Genomic DNA, 19,012 nt, shown 5'->3' with positions numbered 1-19,012 from the left:
TTGATTGTAAACAAGCTTGGTGTCTGGTATACAGCAGAGACATACAGCAGGCTATTGTCACAAGTTTCCCCATTTCCAGACAACAAACAGCTGGCTTAACTGTCAGCTAAGTGAAAGAAAAAGGTTTCATTACGTCTGTGACACAAAAGCTTAAGTGCATCATATAAAATATTCTTAAGGTCACAATTTTGGGGAATATAGTTGAATATAGGTTGTTGGAAACGTAAATTTAAAATTTATCATTAACCTAACCTAACCTAACCTAACCTAACAATATAAGCTTCACATAAAGGCCTTTAAAATATTTATCATGTTAAAGATTTGGGGGGCTGATAAGTAGGTTCTTGGAAATGTAATTTTAAATTTTACTATTATTAATGAATGAAACGAATGAAGAAAAAAGTTAGGATCTTTTTTTTTAAATTTTTTGTTTCCTGTGTGTTGGTACTCTCTGACAAGTTTCATGACCTCGAACTATTTGCAAGCAGTATTGCTTTCAGTCTGCAATCAATCATATCTAGCTCACAAGTTCACTGGTTGTGTCTTCTTATGAAACTGATAGTCCCTTAAAAAAACAGGACAGTTTGACATTATTTTCAAATGTAATTTCTAACAAAAACAAACACAAAGTTTCAAGAACTCAAGGGGTCTCCATGTTAGATTACAGATCCCTAGAAACTGATATCTTAGTGGTAAAAGTTTACTTAAATGACTGAGTAGGTTGACAGCATGCACTTGTACCCTAATTGTTCTGATCCAAGCTCATAACATCAACTGCTGAATTCATATAGCTGGAACATTGCTCAGAATATTGCTGCAATTAACAAGCCTACCCATGCCAACCTATATTATCCCAACCCTACTCAACCCAACCCCCACCCCAACCACCCAACTGAACCCTAACCTAACCCATCCCAACTTATCTTATCCCAATCATACTCAACCCAACCCCCACCCCAACCATCCAACTGAACCCTAACCTAACCCATCCCCACTTATCTTATCCCAATCATACTCAACCCAACCCAACCCCAACCCCAACCATCCAACTGAACCCTAACCTAACCCATCCCAACTTATCTTATCCCAATCATACTCAACCCAACCCCCACCCCAACCATCCAATTGAACCCTAACCTAACCCATCCCAACTTATCTTATCCCAATCATACTCAACCCAACCCCCACCCCAACCATCCAACTGAACCCTAACCTAACCCATCCCAACTTATCTTATCCCAATCATACTCAACCCAACCCAACCCCCACCTCAACCATCCAACTGAACCCTAACCTAACCCATCCCAACTTATCTTATCCCAATCATACTCAACCCAACCCCCACCCCAACCATCCAACTGAACCCTAACCTAACCCATCCCAACTTATCTTATCCCAATCATACTCAACCCAACCCAACCCCCACCCCAACCATCCAACTGAACCCTAACCTATCCCATCCCAACTAATCTTATCCCAACGCTACTCAACCAAACCCAATGCCTATCACAACCATACAACTGAACACTAACCAAACCAATCCTAACCCTACTCAAACCAACCCAACCCCTACCCCAACCATCCCACTGAACCCTAACCCACAACCATCACAACCAACCGCTCAGCACAAACTAAACCAACGAAACCACCAATCAACCAACCCAACAAAATCACCAAGTATCAGCCCACCCAATCCAATAAGTCCCTCCTTACAAACATTTATAAACAGGGAGATATTCTACCTCCTACCTTAACAACAGAATCAATAAGAATGAAGATTTTATGGATATCAACTTCTTTATATGAGAACACAATGCACTTTACTTCTAAATGCCCTTCAAAGACTTAACAGAATAAATGATTTAAATGACCATTCACTTTCTGACTCCCACACATCAGCTCATATGCTTCCATCTCAAACTCAATGAACACAGACCCAATATTTTGTGCCTGCTAAAGCGTTGCCCACACCAGAATCACATATCCCCATTCAGTTCCAAGCCCTTATCAGAGCCCAATCTGTTGCCACCAAAACACTTTTATTCTTAAGGAATATTGTCGGCTGGGATATTCAACACATGCTTATCAGCAAGACACATGTAAGCAGGGTGATTTCTTAGGTCAAGTACGACACTTTTTCAGTGAAGGAAATCATTTCTAAACAGCTTGTCAAATCTAGACAGTTTACAGGCCTAATGTGTAATGTCTACTGGCTTATGTTTATGTCTGAACATGACATACTGCAGTCATAAACACATATGACCCTCCACACATAAACATTATGCAATATCTTTAAATGTAATCAGTGAATAATGTACAATATATCTATTTACCTTTCATGGTTGCAATTATATTTCCTCCCAAAACCTCCCAGTCAATTATCCTCCACCCTGAAGGAGTGTTTTGAGCAAACAAAATTCTTGATTCTTAAATATATACTTATTATTCATGAAAATATATTTGCCTCTCAAAATGTTCAACTCCGAGCTAAAAACTTAAAAACAAAACAAACCAATGAATAGAGACCACTTTTTAAATGGGAGTGAAAGTTCGCCAAATTTCCTGAGTCTAAGATTTAACAGAAACTGTTACTGATAATCAAGATTGTATATTTTCATGTATACGTTGTATATGTATATGTTGAGGGGTGTTCCTCCCAAATATATTTTATCTGGTTAATCTCCTCAAGCAGGTTATGGAAAATCAACAGCAAAACAGTCTGCTAGGAGGTAGGTATGAGTGGGTGAGTGAGTTTAGTTTTACACCACTTTCAGCAATATTCCAGCAATATCACGACAGGGAGACACCAGAAAATGGGCTTCACACATTGTACCCACGTGGGGAATCGAACCCGGGTCTTCAGCATGACAAGCAAACGCTTTAACCACTAGGCTACCCCAATGCCCCTGTAGGTAGGAAAGTCCATGGGTCGATCCCCCAACTCCCTGCTCTTACCATCTAATGAATCTAATCAAACTAGAGAATACTCATCATACTAAAAGGCACCAAAAAGATTACACTTCTTGTTACGGTACCAGAACAGACATAAATAAAACAGATAACAATTCTCTTTATCCACTTGAACAGAGATCAAAAGACAACAGTTCTCACTACCCTTCCTGAACAGACATCAAAAGACGATATTTCATGTTACCCTTCCTCAACAGACATCAAAAGACCATATTTCATGTTACCCTTCCTTAACAGACATCAAAAGATGATATTTCATGTTACCCTTCCTTAACAGACATCAAAAGATGATATTTCATGTTACCCTTCCTGAACAGACATCAAACAGAAAACTTGTTACCCTGAACGAAAACAGACATCAAAAGATAAAACTATTTGTTCCCGTCTGCCATACACCCAGGTTTTACAGGACAAAAACAGGATTGGTATGTTGGAATCTGAATACTCTGAGATGGGTATCCATGAAATATTGTCACACTCAATCCCAGAAGACTACCACCATATATAAAGTCTGTTAATGTCCACAGTGCAAGCAATCATACATATGCATCTCCTTGTACCTTGTTATATAAGAGCAATTATTTTGACATCCAACTTTGGTTTTCAGCTCCCATTTCAAGGCAGGCATAGCCATAATAACCTGCATTGACTGACTGTGTTTATTCAAGGATTTACGGTATGCTAAGTATTGCTATACTTGAAATCCAAAAGTGCACGAATCCTTTCCATTTGACTTCACAAGCTGAATAAGAAGCCATCGGTGGGCAACAATGTCAAAATTCGGTGACTAACAGAAGCAGGAATGTCCCTTTCAAGATCTCCCAGTATACCAGCAGTATAGGAGGTACTTCAACGAGTCAGACCACTTCACAAATAGGAAGCACACTGTCCGCTGCTTGTGAAGAGTCATGTGATATCGTGATGTACAATGACACTGGCTGATGGAGATAATATTTGATCAAACAAAATTGTCATTAAACCTCAACTGGTCTCTAAATGAAAATATTTTACTGAAAACAAATTATGCACATGTGATGTATAAAAATAGTCAGAGGTATGTGTAAATTTTGAAATTTTGAAATTATGATTAATAATCTATTTATTCACTGACACATTGATAAAGTATCATTCCTAAAAATACCAATATCCCCAACTTAGTTTGTCCAGTATGTTAAGAAGGGGGTCCAGACAATATCTTCATTGATGAGTGAGTGAGCGAGTGAGGTTTTACACAATATTCCAGTAATATCACAGCAGGGAACACCAGAAAATGGCTCGTATACTTAGTACTCATAAGGGGAAATGAACCATGACCTACAGCATGATGGCTGAATACTTTTGTTAGTAGGTTACTCCACCATCCCTCTTCATTTATTGACACTCTGGTGATCTAGACTTGATATGGATTCCAGACTTGCATGGGCAGCATTGTGTATATTTATTTCAGAGTCTGTATAACAAACTAAATTGTCATGTGCATGTCGAGAAAGAAAGAAACAAACTGTTTTCATGAAATTATATCGTAAAATAGAATATGTTTTTGAGAATTCTCTATCAGTCAGTCAGACAGTCTTGTTCTATGCTGCTTTAATCAACATTACAGCAACATCACAGGGTCAGACACCAGAAATGGGCTTCACACAATGTATCCCAACGCTAAGAAATTCTCAACTGAAATAAAATGGTAAAATTAAATACAGAAAAAAAGTAAAAAATGTAAAAAAAGTAAAAAGCAGAAAATAAAATTAACAGGACTGGTTGAACAAATGCTAAACACCTCAAGAGTAGAAGAAAGTTGGGTGGATATCTACCACAAATACAAAGCAGATCATCCTATAATCGTACTCATCTAAATACAAGATGTCTCCCTTCCCTGAAACACACAGAGAAATCAAGCACACAGTTAAACGAAGATGCCAGATCTCAAGCATGACACACGTCACAGGATCCGACTTGACAAACACTGAAATGATGTTCAAAGATATTTGTTCTCTTAAACCAAAAAGCAAACAGAGATCCAAGCTGATATTTGTTCTATTTTAAGAACATTTTGCAAGAAAAATCCAACATCAAAGTCAAGGTCAAGCTTCATATTTCTAATCCTTGATGACCTTGAACCACCACAGGCAGTAAAAACAATTCCATGTTCAGCACTCAACAAACCAGCAGGTCTCCCAGCTCTGCCAGTGGAATCCTTATTAGCCAAATTCTCCCTCACAACTCAGCCTGACTCTTTCAGCCTCCTCATAAGACTGAATATCAACCCTCTTGCACCTCTAATGACCATCAATGTACACGTTCAAAATACGTCAGAGATCAATCTGTCGATATGCTTGTTTAAGGCAGAGAACACTGTCAGTCAAAACATGCATTTCAGTGTGTGGCCTGACCTGGGGCCCCTTTCACAAAACTCTCGTAAGCCTAAGGTCTCGTAACTTTTCTTGTAGCATTCGTACTTCCTATACTGTAACATAGTAAGTAGGAATGTTACGAGAAAAGTTACGAGACCTTAGGCTTACGAGAGTTTTTTGAAACGGGGCCCTGTATTATTACTTTTTTATGTTTATGAATTTTTCTCAGAAAATTTAAAGGCAGGCAGGAAATATGCTCAAATCACCAGTCAAACTAACATTCCTCTTAGATACTAAACATATTTATGACAAACACAGGGACCAAAAAACAATGAAAAACAAGTTATTTTTCTGTTAAGTTCACATTTGGGGGCCAATAAAAACATTAGGATTCTATTTTTTCAGCAAGGAAAATGTTTTTTTCCAATTCTCATAAAAAACAAGATTATCGGAATTGAAACAAGAGTGAGTGAGTATGATTGACGCCACTTTTAGCAATGTTCCAGCAATATCATCGCAGGAAGCACCAGAAATGAGGACTGGGCTGCTTTCAGTGCATGCTATCATCTATCCTTAATCCTGTCATAATCCTAATCTATAAATCCTGTAATACTTTTGTCCACCTTGTAAACATGTTATTGCCATTGATATTCACTGTCAGTGACGTCAGAAAAGACCTTGGGTGATGCTGATCAGACTTTTTCTGCTCATTTCACAAACTAAGACCAGAAAACTATTTCTTAATACATACAACCTCAAAGGGTAAAAAAGATTACCTCCCCAAAACTTTGCATTTCAGATTATCAGTCCTGTTGATGCTCGGTAATTACAATATTAATGGCTTAAGGATAGATTATGTAATTCAGAATATTTCGGATGTTATTCAGTATAGTTTTGTTATTTTAGCAACCCCTTAACAGTATCAGAGCAAGTGATATTTAACCAGATCTTTACAAGGTTACTAACATTACAACCATATCACTTTACTTGGAGAATGATTCAAAATGGATCCCCAGACTAGTGGTCAATAGTGTGAGCACCTACCTTTAACAATAACAATAAATTAAATAGTAACATTTTACAATCCATGGAGATTAGCAAGAGCGAGTGAGTGAATATGGTTTTCTGCCACTTTTAGCAATATTCCAGCCTCCATGGCAAGGAAAATCAGCACTGAACTGAAACAGCTGACAAAGAGTGATGGTCAATATCAAATATTTTATATTTTATTATTACAATATTTTAAGAAACACTACAAAATAGTTAAAAAAATACTTGACACATGGGCTCAGTTATGATCAAAGAAGATGGCACAATGTCAGCTAAGTGTCAAAATCATCACCACCTCATATTCTTCATGCAAAGTGTTTGCAAATATTTGTCAAACAATGCAGCTTGCTACAACCTGACATTTACTCTCCAAAGCACACAAAAGGACAGCAACGGATGTGAATATGATAAAAATTATGTCATATTTTAAATATACTGCCTCAAGAACTTTTATAGATAGGTATAGTTAGATTTGCTATAAATAGTTGCTTACAAATATTTACTGGTCATGGTGATACAGTTAGCAATGACTAATATTCAGCTAGATAGAAGCAAATCTTGCAATAACTGAACCAACAGTGAGTGAGTGAGTGAGTGAGTGAGTGAGTGAGTGAGTGAGTGAGTGAGTGAGTGAGTGAGTGAGTGAGTGAGTGAGTGAGTGAGTGAGTGAGTATGGTCATCACCGCTTTTAGTAATATTCCAGCACTATCACAGCAGGGGACACCAGAAATGGGCTTCACACACTGTACACATGTAGGGAATCGAACCTAGTTCTGCGCTGTGACAAGCAAGCACTTTAACCACGAGGCTACCCCAATTGAACCGGTGACCTAGTGGTTGATATAATGAACAATATATAATGTGATGTTTCAATGACCGTGTCTGAAACCTGATCTATTGCTGTTGATCACTGGACTCTATTTACAGGTTGATGGCATATAACTGCAAACAAGAAACCAAAACATCTAATAATAAGCGCAGATTGCTGGGACCAGTTCTTGCCATTGGCCCCTCAAGGGCCCAAAACTATTGACTGAGGTGTCACCACTAGTGGGTGGTCAGGCAATCCTGAAGTCAGGCACTACATCCTACAAACAGCAGCAGTGTTAAAACAACAACAAACCGAGCCCCACAAACAGCCTAGTGTACCAACTGTCCTAGTTCAAAGATATCTGTGTCTGTGTTCTCTAGAATTACACAAAAACATCAATAAATGGCAAAAAACATCAACATAAAAACAATGAGACTGTAAACAATGTAATTTATCTGTACAAACTGTTGACCTACAAGTTCCAAAATGTGATCTCCAAAAACAGCTATAGTGTTGAATAATTTACCCTAACACAGGAACTAACTGTTGGTTGTTGCAAATGAGGAAACAATAAATTTCGGTTTATCAAATCTGAAAAAAAAATATGAAAACTTCCACATTTCAAATTTAAACCTTAAATACAAAAATCATAAAAGCATCAAAATCAAATTCATGATCCATTTGCATAAAATAAATAACACCATCAGAAACATTTCCAAGATGGATTCCATGACATTTTCAGAGTCCACTTTCTAAAAATAAACAATCACATCTTCAAGAAGAAAAAAGCCATCCTAATATCTCCCGAACCGATTCCATACTGGAATGCTCCAAAGCTAAGATAATCAAAGACTATCTGGAATAGTAGCACCTACCAAGAAATTCCAGTGAGCATGTTCCTGGTGTAAAATCCATGCAAGTCAGCATGAGGCTAAAATGCCGATCTTCAAGTGTCTTATTTAACCGGCAGTGTACAAGAATGCTTGGTCATAATCACTCAAGCATTAACGCTGCAGTCGTCATCAGCTCAGGGGCGGGTAATTCCGCTAGACCTGGTCGATACACGATGCCTTTCCCTTGCGTCAAATCTGCACCTCTCATTTGCATGTCGAGCTATAGCTAGGGCCATGAATCATTGAATCACTGAATCAGGCAGCGTCATAGCAACACAAAGCACAAAGACTGTCCCCAAATCCTTAGCAAACTTGCAGTTCAATTTAGCTCAACGTGCTGTGATTATGACAGTGATTTGAATATTTTATGCACTTGTCAAAATCAATCTGAATTATTGAGAAACTGAAAACGCCCACTAGCCACTGGTATATTTTTTTTTCAAAATTTAAAAAAAATGAAAAATATCCAATTACAATTTAATTCTCATGTTGCAATATTATTATGAACAGAATAATTAATCTCCAATCTAATTTCTCATAGCCGAATCACTTTAACACAAAAGTGAAAAACACATAATCATAAAGTCCAAGTAATGCTTATTTTGTTTAACCTGACTTTTTTTTAACTAAACATTACTTTGTTACCAAATTTTTATCAACTCTAGCAAAAAATATCTTTTCAAATTTTAATAAATTTCACATAAAATTGTGTGACTGAATCTAAAATAAATAAAACAGAAATGATCATGCCAAAAAATGCCCTGTCTAATCTCACCACCCTGTATGACTGTACCTGACAAAACAATCATTAATTACTGTCACCTACAAAACATGCACCAATTACTCCCCTTCTGTAATGCAAACAGCTGCTAGGTATTATGATAATCCTTCACAAGTCAATTTCAGCATCAATTAAGTCCATGACCCCGGCAAAAGGCCAGGCAGTTTATAACTGGCGTTCACATCAGGTCTGTCCCATATTACACCCCGACACCACCAGATGTATGATTATATTACCAAGACAACTCTCCATAATATAATTTCAATATTAAATGGAATACCACAATAATGTTTTCGCAAGTTCTTCTGAAAATATTAGCATTTCATTTTCACCCAATCATTTTATTTCAAGTGACAGTCTAACAGAAAATACCACATTATCAAACCGGAAGGACTTACCATATAGGCAGTAAACTATTTTCATTTTTTTTAAAAAATAGCATCTTTATATATAAAACCATTTAATCAAATCAAATGAAATACTTTTGGTTCTGAATTTCATATATTATAATCTGTTACTTGAGCCTGAGTGAGTGTGTTTAGTTTTACGCTGCACTCAACAAAATTTCAGCTATATGGAAGCAGTCTGTAAATAATCAAGTCTGGACCAGACAATCCAGTGATCAACAGAATGAGCACTGACCTACGCAACTGGGAACCTATAATATGTGTCAACCAAGTAAGCTGTTCTTACCATCCAATCCAACACCATCCAAGCCTCTTGCGATAAGCATGGGTTACTTAAAGACCAATTCTAACATAGACATTCATGGTATTAATGAACCGGCAAATGAAGTCTGTTACGGTACAGTTCAGTTACGTCAAGCAAGTGCATGTAATATTAGTTCACATGTTAACATGGAGTTAAACTAAACATGATGTTAACTGTCAAATTCTTCTAAACATGATGTTAACTGTCAAATTCTTCTAAACATGACGTTAAGTGTCAAATTCTTCCAAACATGATGTTAACTGTCAAATTCTTCTAAACATGACGTTAAGTGTCAAATTCTTCCAAGCATGATGTTAACTGTCAAATTCTTCTAAACATGATGTTAACTGTGAAATTCTTCCAAACATGACGTTAAGTGTCAAATTCTTCTAAACATGATGTTAACTGTCAAATTCTTCTAAACATGACATTAAGTGTCAAATTCTTCTACACATGATGTTAACTGTCAAATTCTTCCAAACATGATGTTAACTGTCAAATTTCTAGAAGGACATTCAAAGGACTTAGGCATGGACTGTTCATGTCCGATTTTGTCCAGATTTAAACCTACTACCAGCAAATCCTCCTGTGACTTCAATAAATTTGATTTTTATGGTTTCATCTATGGTTTGAATTTACAGCAGTTGAACATTTTATCAACATCTCGTCCCATTCAATAGCCTTGTATTTTCATGACCTTACTGAAGAATAACGACACATCGACATACTAAGAATGTTTTTTCCATCACCAGAGGCATCCCCAAAAACATGGACCAGATTGCTTCCGACTTGAAGGTAATTGTTTTTCTTTAGTTTGCAATCAGTAACTGTCTACTGAAGGAATGAGTAAGGCAGATATATTGTATTTGCTGTATTTAGCACATAGCTCGACAAAGCATCAGTGGCCAACTTCTTGATCTAGCTGCAATTAGCTGTTATATGTGACCCCTTCAAAGGCCATAAACTCATGTGACAGCCCAGTTTTTCCTAATATTCAACAGCAACATGGGGGTATACTGATGCATCATCACTATAATGAAAATGTTTTAGCGTCATCTACTTCTGAATTTAGTTTCTTCAGTTCCACTCAATCTCAAAATAAATTTGAAATTGGCAGAGTAGAGGTCTGATAAGCACCTCAGTTTGTCATACAGACCCTGATGCAAATATATCCAAGAAAGAACAGAACACTTGGATCCTGGCACATAAGAGTGAGTGAGTGAGTTTGGTTTTATGCTGCTTCTAGTGATATTCCCACACATTGGGGAAAATGTGTTTTGTGGGGAATCAAGCGCAGGTCTTCAGCGGACGAGCATGTGCTTTAACCACTGGGCTACCACACACTGGCACACATGACACAGCAGGACCTTGGCCACCCATTCAAGCATCTGACCAATGTTGAATTTCTCACCAAACTTGTAAATAAAACTGAAATTAGGTGTATGGCAAACAGCACACAACAAAACTGAAATTGTATGGGTAAGAGTATCATAAATAACAATTCCGCCGAGGGCAACAGCTGGTCAGCAATAAGACCGACTGCGCTGGCCTGTTTTCGTTTTTGTGTTACCCACACAGTCTATCAGCCGCCATTGTTGAGTTGATTACGCTGGTCAGCAATCTGGCCGTGCGATTGACCTAAAATAACAGCCAACATCCTGTAAATTTTATCATACAATTAACTCAGCTGGACTGCAATAATCCACCATCTCGCCATCAAAACACTTTTATTTACAAGCTGGACTGCAATAATCCACCATCTCGCCATCAAAACACTTTTATTTACAAGGTACACAATTACTTAGTGCATATATTTCATCTCAATGATGCATTGTTAGTTCTTGAACCTATAATCTCTCGGTATGATACCTTACTTTTCTTTGATAATAGTTTTTGGTTTGTAACAACAAAAACTGTACTTTTTAGAATCAAAATATTTTATAATATTCATCAGAGAAAGGACTCATAAAATCTCACCATCCTCACTCACCATCTTCACAGACATCCTTCCACCACTTACCCTCACTCATCCATCCATCTCTTTAACTCACTCACTCTATCTAACTCTATCTAAACTTTGATAATAGTTTTAGGTTTGTAACAACAAAAACTGTACTTTTTAGAATCAAAATATTTTATAATATTCATCAGAGAAAGGACTCATAAAATCTCACCATCCTCACTCACCATCTTCACAGACATCCGTCCACCACTTACCCTCACTCATCCATCCATCTCTTTAACTCACTCACTCTATCTAACTCACACTTCATGACGTAACAACTCCGTAAATTCACAGCCAAACAGAACCTGCATCAACAGCCCAGTAACACCCCCAATAAACCATCCTCCATAGCTCCTTGACATTATCAGCTACAGGAAAGGTCTCAACCAGAAAATCCCGTATTTCATGCTCGCTGTATTGTGTGACACTCAACTCAAATTATTACCTTTCTATATTTCCCGATTTTTTTCCTGCTGTGTTATAGATATCATTCAGACATGTTACACCCTTTTCCAAATCTTATCTGGCATGGAATCTAGAGCTGTCCTAACTTCTCTATTGCTGCACAAGGAAAACTGAACTCATCTACAGCTCGGCTCTGTTTCTCTTTCAATAGAAACACTGGTGTCTGCAATGAAAAGGACCTACAGTATTGATCCCGAGGTGAAGTCTGGGAACGAGTGGCAACAGATTTGTTAACTTACCCTTATTTTCAAACTTTGCTCAGCTAATGAAAACGAAAGTGCGATATCTAAGAAAACTGTTCAGACTTAACCACATTCGTCTGAAGATGGAGGGATGATTCACTGACGCTGGCCTCAAAACATGGTACACAGTTTACAGTGATATCAACAAATATTTATTTAGCAGTTTCCCTGTTACTATGTTTTGGTAGATCTTTGATCTGTAACATTTGTTCTTCATACATTCTACAGTCGACACTTCAGTATCAGAACCAGGACTCGCCTAAGTCCAAAGCAAGAGGCTGAAAAAACTGGTTGAATAATGATCCAAGAGTCTCCTTGTTCCTGAATGCATGTCTGAAATGTATGGCTGAAATGTCTAAATATCTACAAAACTGATTTAATAATGTTCATTTTACATGATCCTGTATGCATGGCTGAAATGTCTAAATACCTACAAAACCAATTTAATCATATTCACTTGACATGTTCCTGCATGCAAATCTGAAATGGATGGCTGAAATGCCTAAATATCCACAAAACCGATTTAATCATGTTCACTTTACATGTTCCTGTATGCATGGCTGAAATGTCTAAATATCCACAAAACCGATTTAATCATGTTCATTTTATATGTTTCTGTATGCACAGCTGAAACGTATGGCTGAAATGTCTAAATATCCACAAAACCGATTTAATCATGTTTACTTTACATGTTCCTGCATGTGCTGCTGAAAAGGTGTTCAACCCTGCTCATACACCATAACACACCCAAAGTTATGTTCATGCTATCTGTCTTAACAGTGTTTGGAACAGAGCTATTCTAATTTGAATTTTTTTTTTACTGTAAAATATGTTGATTTCAGAGAATAGCTGTCAGTCCATACAGAAGACAGATGTTGAAAAAGACTCTTGATAAAGATGCCAGCATCTGTACCAAAACATTGCACTGAAAGGATAAACACATTAAATTGCAAAGAAATTTTATCTTTTCAATGTAAGTGAAAACCAGAAGTCGACAAGGGTTATCATTTTCATCACAAAGAAGGTTTTCCCAAGTCCTATAGTTGATGCCTGGTGGGGGACATCTCAATTCGGTCCTGGGCCCCAAAACTCTCGTAAGCCTAAGATCTCGTAAGTTTTCTCGTAGCCAATGTACCTCCTATACTGTAACACAGGAGCAACGGATGCTACTAGAAAAGTTACGAGATCTTAGGATTACGAGAGCTCCATGACACAGCTATCATGGACATTTAGTACCACCTGGCAGTTCAGTGTTAAATCACTGACCGAATTTTTTGCATCTGTAGGAATGTGTGCTGTTTTGCAAGAGTCAGCAATATTTGAGCTGCAGTGCAGATAGCTGCAACCAGGGGCTGACGTTATGACACCATGGTGTCAGAGGCAACCTGTAAAGAACTAACTCCACTGACATGGCCGATGAAATAAACTATGAAAAATTATTTTTAGGAGTCTCAGGTGGAACTACAGTTCACTAAGAGGCAAGTAAGTTGATTAGATGCTAAGGTTGGATTGACACCTAGTTTCTGATAATACATAATTTGGAAAGAAACAAATAATTCCTTTAAAACTGAAATAAATTGTGTGATATATTTTGTCCACCTTACTTCAAAATAAACTTTTCAAATAATTTCATTATGAATGCCTGAAATCAATTATTATTGAAAATTTCTGGAATTTTTCTCTCTCTGAATATACTGGTGTAAAGTACCAACATAAAATCATTCAGGAAAATTACTTTCCCAGTTTACTTTCAATCCTCAAATTTTAACAGGTTCTAAGTTTAATATATTGCTCCTAATGAGTTTATCTTTTCAAGTCCTACTTACAGAATGTAAAACTGTTTGCCCTTCAAAATCATTTTGATCTAGAATCCTGTAATTTCTGAACCAATCATGACAGGAAATACTCATCAGTGTAAATACACAAAATTGTCTTTCCTGTTGGTAATTTGAGAAAATTGATAGCATTCTCAATATGTCTGCTATTATAGGGAACTGATCCCTAAATTAACTGAAGGCTTTAATTAGCAGGACTGAATGAAAATGTACAACTAGTATAATGTTTGATTAAGGTGTCTGAGTTGAGTTTATTCTTTTTAATTCAAAAATGTTAAGAGATTACCCTTATTAGTGTTGGGAAAAAAGATTAAGAATGTAGAACTGTGTTATTTATCAACATTTACAAGCTAGGGATTATGGGGAACACATCGTCCAAAGAATTTTCATCACATCGAGCATAAAAAGTTTCCAAATTTATTACTTTAACACATGTATATGCAAAACTATGAATGAGACAATCCACATGATATCTGATTCTACTGTTACACTATTTTCCCAGGCCATTTCTGAGAATTAAAAATGTGTGAAACAACCTAAACAGAAAACCCAGACTATTTTGCTTACAGAATGTCAATCGCTTCAAATAAATCTAACATTTTTTCATCATAGATTGCTAAAATGGTTACCAGCAGTTGAGTGAAGAATAGGCTTTGTGAGGATGATAATATGTGGTAAGAAGGTAGTATCCGATCATCTGAGGCATGTGATTCAATTAGCAGGGACGTGATTCAACCTTGAAACCTGACTACCGCCATCTTGAAAATGCATGCTGGGCAATCAAGAACTTTTTAGATGGAGTTACTGAAATTCCTCAGCCATGTTGGCTTTCTTGTTTTTCGGAAAGATATTCTCGAATAGATGTTCTGAGCTGGAAACAAGGAAATGTGTGGAATTGACACCACAGAGAGGTGACTTGGGGAGTCGTAATGAAAGAGGGCAGACAGAAGAAACAAGAATTGGAAAACATGCAAACAGCATGACACATTGAACTTTTTGAAACATTTGGAAACATTGTGCAGTTTGTTTTAAAAAAACAAGCTCTGTAAATGACAGTTTTGTTTTTTCATGACGAACAATACGTTTATGTTTTTTCAGATGAATATCTGATATATATTAGTTCTATCAATGTATGTATCTGGAGAGAAGAGTTATATCCTCTTTAAATATGAAACCAGAGTTATCTCACCTTGACAAAAATGCAACATCAGAGTCATCTTCTGTTGTCAGATTTTAACAGAAGATTCACCTCCTCTTGTTTTTTCGCACTGTCTTAAATAGAGCTATGACGATATATCGTAGTATCAATAATCGTGATACTTTGTCGGATGATAAATACATCAATTCTTTTTTTTCTCATCATGATACGAATTGTTGACCTTAAAATTGCTAATTTTCATTAGAAATTGACGGTTATGTCAAAATTTACACTGTTACTTGAGATCAACGAAGATAACTAAAGAAGATAACTAAAGATAGCATATGATGATGTGAATCAAATCACATCGTATCGTTCCAAGATATCACAATACACATTGCTTCTCAGGCACTGCTGCATGCTTGACTGCTTTCACTTTCCAAACAAGGCATGCTGGATCTAGGTTAGAACTGGTCCTCAGGAAATCAGGTTTGTTGTAAGAGGTGATAAGAATTATATGGTCATGCGTCATGACTTAGTTCATGCATGTTATCATATCGTAACTGCACAGATTGATACTCATGACGTCAATCACTGGACTGTCTGCTCTAGACTTGATTATGTAATATCTGGGAATACTACCAAGGGCAGCAGTAAACAGCAAACGAAAAACATTTTCCAAACAAATTCTTTCCTTAAAACTAAGACTGATTTTTAAACCATTTTCAAGAAAACAGAATTGTTGAACAAACAGCATAAAAGTGAAGATTTTGTGGAGGTTTCAAGGCCTACTGCAAAGAAAACAAGTAATGTTACAGCAGATAACATCAAGCTTATCAGAGGTTTGACACTTTTGCTGGCTGCTCAAAAGTTTAAAATTACTATCTTAGCACCTGCTTGAACACAGAAGATGAGACACACTGCAGACAAATTTATGCCCAAGAAATACCAACAGCAACAGCAGCAACAGCAACAGCAACATTACTATTAAGAACTACTAACGATGAACTTCATATACATACACATATACATGAGTAGCATATCTTATCACGATATACCCTGCTCACCATGCTCAGACATATGCCCTTTTGAAGAGGGTCTTAAGTCTTGATGTTCTCAAACAATCAAACAATTTTCGTTTCAGTTACTAAGAACACATGCCACAGGTCTCCCCAAAAAGGACAAAGTGCCAGTTTCTGCATAGCTATGACATAATAATAAGCATGTTGGATGTCTCATGGAATAGAGTTTTAAACTTTAGCATCCCCTCAGCGTAACGCGAAAGGCAAGCTGTTGAGATGCTGACCAGCTAGGTGAAGCCCATGAGCAGGAGTGTGGTGCTTAAACAACCCCAAAACCATGATAAGGGTGGACCTGAACTAAGGATGTTGTGCCTGTAAGGGAGGCAACTTTGCACCATAAACCTATTGCCTTAGTCACATTTATGTCGGAATAATACCAACAACAGCAACAACAACAACAGTGTTTTAAATGTTATTTTTGTCTCTGCTAACGTGTGAAGAATGTTGATGTGAGATGATTACAAGCCCATGACCACAAGTATGGAGCAGACAAACCAAGAATCATGGTCAGCCCCAAAGTGAGGATGTTGTGCCTGTAAGGGAGACAACTCTCCACGCTTTGGACAAGACAAGGTCAAACATGCATCTTCTGGACATTATATTTAGATTACAGTGAAACAACTGTGTTCTGTCCAATTCTAAAATTTTATTCAAAATACTTTGCATGTAGTTCCATTCTTCTTTCTTCTTGACAAACATTAATAATTCATTCCAGAGAACTGCACAGAACTAACATAAAAATGTCATCACATTTTGTAAGACACCAACTTCATGAATATCTGACAATTAAATTACATCATTTACAGATAAATTACATACACAAGCCAATAAACCTTCTAAAAATCCACAACTGAATACGAAAACCCCAGCCTATGACTCGAGCAGTTGATTTACAAATGGCTTCTGAATAAGAACAATGGACCATTAACGAACATGTTTTTTCACACTAAATTTGTGTTGCTTACCCTCTAACCTCGTTTGCTGAGCAGGGCACTTATCAACTTTCCACACAACCAAACAAGACAGGCTCCACAGTAAACGTTTACTCATACTGTAGAAGGGTGCGTGGGGGAAGGTGGTCACTGTATGTCAGCTTCCTAATTGCCTCATGTCTATCTACACTTTGTACATTCGGCTGATTAAACCTGCTTGGGGAAATGTGTCCCTTCTACAAGAATGTTCTGTGTTTGCCTGTGAGAGTTCTCCTACCATGCATCACGTTTTACAGGAAGACCATGTGCATCACGTGTTAAATTGTTGTCAGGGAATTAATGTAACATTTGTCATGCTATACTGGGGAATTATTACCTTTTGGCTTGTAGTTCAGGGGATTATTGCATCATTTAGCATGTTTTATTGGAGAATTATTGTCGTTTTCTAGTGATTTATTAAATCATTTGACAAATGATTTAATGGGGAGGGAATTATGGCATCATTTAGCATGTATTACTGGGGGGAATTATTACATCTTTCAGCATGTATTACAGGGAATTATTGCATCATTTGGCATTTATTACTGGGGGGAATTATTGCATCTTCTACCATGTATTACAGGGGATTATTGCATCATTTGGCATTTATTACTGGGGGGAATTATTGCATCTTCTACCATGTATTACAGGGGATTATTGCATCATTTGACATGTTTTATTGAAGAAAAATTATATCTTTTTACTGGTGAATTACTACATCACTTGATATCTTTTCCTGGGGCAATTATTACATCATTTAACATATATAACTGAGAGGAATTCCTGTATCATTTGGCATGTTTTACTGAAGAATTAAGGCATCAGTTCATAGATTTTACTGAGGAACTGATGCATCATATCACATCCATTACTGAGGTATTTACTGCATCATTGGACATGTTCTACTCAAAATCATTACAGCAAATAACATTTTTACAGGGGAATTATTGAAAGTATAACCATATCAAACCTTTTTTTAATGTCAATGAAGAACACATAGCATTGCTGAACATGAACTATTGAAATCATTTTAAAAAATTCTTCAAGCTATAATTGACTTGGAAATGCTACACAGCAAGGCACACCATGATGCCATCTTATACAGCACACCTGTCCTCTATCAGAGGATTGGTTCTATCAGTGGTAACATTCCAAAATCATCAGCCCAGGAAACACAATCTGTTATAATGACATCCTGGCCGAAAAAGGTCAGCATCGGTCAAGGAAGTCCTGGCCTGGCTATCTCTACATGTATGTACAGCTGGAAATGATGGGTAGAGATATCGGTCAGGTGGACTGGTATACAAACAAATATATCAAAAACTTTCCATGCATGAGAAAAATAATCAGATCAAAACAACTCCTGTCAGTCATAATTTGACTAATTGGATATTTTAAAGCATAGAGCCTTGAAAAGACTGCATCCAATGATTCTTTGGAAGTATACTAATTGGAAAAGTCTAGATTTCTTTTTGGTTTCACACTTCCACTGTGATCATCATATCTAGTTCACGACAAGGTGCTTGTTAGATTGTTCTTCACAGCTATTCTATGACAAGATGGAACCAAAACAACACTTTCTACTCAAGAATCACAGGGAACATCATCATATCTCACTTCAACCAAAATGATATTTAAAGAATCCATTATTACCACACAGCTGAGGAAAAGGGAAATTTTCCAAGCAGGAGTAAGAACATTCATAAG

The 19,012-nt window shown here is 36.9% G+C and overlaps 1 protein-coding gene across 5 annotated transcripts in view; it reads right to left on the bottom strand.

Annotated features, from left to right (window-relative positions):
• The window catches only part of LOC137256582 (rho GTPase-activating protein 23-like), a 134,096-nt gene that overhangs the window by 86,936 nt on the left and 28,148 nt on the right, over nt 1-19,012 (bottom strand). The window contains exon 1 of one of the 5 annotated variants that reach the window (XM_067794459.1): nt 8,058-8,181. The exons of 3 other annotated variants lie outside the window; for them this stretch is intronic. The gene's annotated coding sequence lies outside the window, so the exon portion shown is untranslated. Of the gene's footprint in view, nt 1-8,057; nt 8,182-19,012 lie in introns of those variants that run through there. One more of the 5 variants, XM_067794455.1, reaches the window with a different exon arrangement.

Source organism: Haliotis asinina, chromosome 11 (assembly GCF_037392515.1).
Source record: "Haliotis asinina isolate JCU_RB_2024 chromosome 11, JCU_Hal_asi_v2, whole genome shotgun sequence".
In the NCBI taxonomy this organism is placed as follows: domain Eukaryota; kingdom Metazoa; phylum Mollusca; class Gastropoda; order Lepetellida; family Haliotidae; genus Haliotis; species Haliotis asinina.
This window is presented reverse-complemented; position numbering and strand designations above follow the sequence as displayed.